The sequence below is a fragment of the Trichosurus vulpecula genome, chromosome 5, assembly GCF_011100635.1.
Source record: "Trichosurus vulpecula isolate mTriVul1 chromosome 5, mTriVul1.pri, whole genome shotgun sequence".
In the NCBI taxonomy this organism is placed as follows: domain Eukaryota; kingdom Metazoa; phylum Chordata; class Mammalia; order Diprotodontia; family Phalangeridae; genus Trichosurus; species Trichosurus vulpecula.
In genome coordinates, this window is record NC_050577.1 from 69,163,017 (window position 1) to 69,166,268 (window position 3,252).

Consider the following 3,252-nt stretch of genomic DNA (forward strand, 5'->3'; position numbering starts at 1 on the left):
AATAGTTAGGTATTTTCATCTCATCTCTTCCCCTACTGTCCCACTCCCCCAAAGTGCTATAGAAAGAGAAGACATCAGCTGCCATTTCTGCAGACTCACAAGATGGATGCTAAGAAAGAAAACGCACGAGAGGCAAAAGCAGCTAAGGTCCCCACTCGAGGCCAGCCAGTTAAATGCATGCTATTTAGCCCAGAGGTCACTTAGAAAACTCAGCAAATAAGTCTTACATGGCTTGAAGCTGGTTCCCCAGACCTTCCACACAATCTACCAAAAGCAGGTAGAAAACTGAATAATTGCACATATTTGGGGGAGGAGGGAATAGTAGTAGGGAAGGCGAGGCAGAGAAGATTATATAACTAGTCTTGTCTCTCAGGAAATAATTAGTTTTCCACTCACATAAAAACTGAATCTCCCTCACAGGGTTGTTGTGATGGTCAAATGACGTAACAGCCATAAAGTGTCAAAAATTAAAAATATAAAAAAAGTCATTCCAATAAAGTGATTGTATCAATAAAAGGAAGTTATTTAACTTTATCTAAATACATGAGTTCCTATAAAATATACTAATTTTATGAGTTTTGACTAAAGACCTTATCCTAGCTAATATCCACAGCAGAAAAAAATCAGTCATCAAATTTATGAATTCTCCCCAATTAGACTCAAGTTTCTTGAGTAAGACGTTCTTTTACTTCTTTGTGTATCTCATAACCTATGTTCAAAATATGCTGAATAACTATTGTCTTTATGTCCAATTACACTTCTATTTATTTACCATATTACCTTTTTTTAAAAGTAAAGTCTTAAGAGTCCTAAAGCTCAAAGTATTTATAAAAAAAATACGCAGACTCTAGTCAACATCAATAGCCCCATTGTCTGGTCCTGTTAGCCTTGAGGAGGCAGTTTCATTTAACACAGTCTCACAGAGTTTCAGGTTCCTGCCCTCTGAGGTTTGCTGGGAACTTCACTGACCTTGAGCGTGCACAGTTGCACACAGTAGTTTATTGAAAAGCTGACCCATTTCCCTTTGTTTCCCATCCCTCTTACATTCTCTCTGATTCAAGGAGTAATGATAATAGCTAATTATTTACACAGCACTTTACAAAGTACCTTACCTGTGTTAACTCACTGATCCTCCCTAGAACACTGTAAGGTAGGTGCCATTATCATCACCAAGTAACATATGAGGAAACTGAGGCTGAAAGAAGTTAAAAGAAGCTGTCCAGGGTCCCACAGATAGTGAATGTAGGAGGGAGGATTTCAATCTCGGGCCTTCCTGGTTCCAAGTCAATCACTCTGTCCACTCCCACACCACCTTGCTGCTTCTGGGCATGAGGGCAGCACTAACCAGTTAGTACAGATCACTTATGGTAGTGCTTGGTCAGCCTCCAGAAGCTTCATTTCTAAGACGAGGGTTCCCACACTAAATCCATATTAGTTCTGTGTCCAGCATGTGCAATGATCCCATGACCAAGGAAGAGAGATGGGTTTTTTCTCATTGGTATTCTGGGCAGCAGCACATAAACCAACACATTTTGCCAGTGCTCACTAACAGAATGTGAGCACTATAACAGGCCTTGTTTGCTTTAGTCTGGGTGTCATCCTTCACACCTCATTCTTGGTCACTGCCCGCCCCCCCCCATCAGTGGTCGAGTGCTGTCTTCTCCTGTGTACCACCCTTCCTTTCTTTGGACAATGGAACCATCCTGGTACAAGCCCTCATCTCCTAATGCCTGCACTAATGAAAGGGCCTGATGGTGGGACTCCTCATCTAGGATCCCTGCTCCAATGCAACCTCTGCTCAGAGATCAAATTGGCTTCCCTAAAGCATAGGTCTGACCATATCACTCCCTATTAAATAAACTCCGGGAACTTCCTATGACCTCCAGCACCAAATATAAAATCCCTGTTTGGCTTTCAAAGGCCTAGAGAATAACCCAACTCCTTGGTTTGTTTTGTTTTTTTTAATGCTGAGACCACTCCCAATTTATTCTGTCTGTATCTCCTCCGTACATGGCTGCTCTCTATTAGAGTGTGAACTTCTTAAGGACAGGGGTAGGTTTTTTGCCTTTGTTCCCCCAGCACACTGTCTGGCAAGTAGAAGTAGTAGTAGCAGTAGTAGCAGTAACAACAAATTATTAATAATCGTTATAGTAATAACCATCAATAGTAAGAAATAATGCATTACTAATAGTGATAAATACTAGTATGAAATAATGCATTATTAACTTAGAGTAATAAACAGGAAGAAATCATGCATTCATAGCTATAGCAATACATTATAATAACAGGAAATAATACATTATTAATATATCGTTACGCTGTTGTTGTTCTGCGTCTGACTGTGGCTTTTCTTGGCAAAGATACTGGATACTGGAATGGTTTGCTGTTTCCTTCTCCGCTGTGTCCTCATTTTACAGGTGAGGAACTCGGGTCAACACCAGTTAAGTGACTTGTCCAGGGTCACACAGCCATCCAGTGTCTGAGGCTGCATTTGAACTCACATCTTTCTGACTCCAGACCTGGTGCTCTATCCATTATTAATAACTATTACTATATATAACTATTAAAATTAATATCACAATAGTAAATATTATAATAAATACTGTTAATAATAATAATAATGCATCCTTAATAGTTATACTAATAATCAGATCGATAATGCATTGTTGATGTTACAGTGGTAACAGATAATAATGAAGCACTTAGGATGCCTTTGAAATTTGCTATATATTATTTCGTTTGATCCTACGTAGATGCTACTGAATAGATAACATCCGTGGTATCATTTGAACCCAGCGCCCCTGACTCTGGCGCACGCGCACGTACTCGCTCCCTATGTTTCAGATGACGCAAGTCCGGAGACGCGCAGGGCCCATATCCAGTGCGATGACCTCATTATTCTACGGGAAGCCGCGGTAGCCAAGGGACGGGACCAGAGTCACGCAGGGAGCGCCCCGCCCCCTCCCCAATACACAATTCAGGATGATGCTCTGAGTGTATTTCTTAATGTTGCCACTTGATTTATAAATCTTGGAGTAAGGGCGGGGAGGGCGAAAGGCTCGGCTTTTCCTTTCTTAGGACCCTGGTCAGGGAGCAGGGGGAAGCTGCATTCACGGATCTTAGGGACTCCTCTTCCTCAAGGTTGCAGCGACCGCCTCTTCCTTCAGAAGCGAATAATGTCCGCGCGCTGTGGTTTGACCCACGCGACGCTCCATCCGGATTACCGTAGGGCGCATGCGCACGACGACTCCT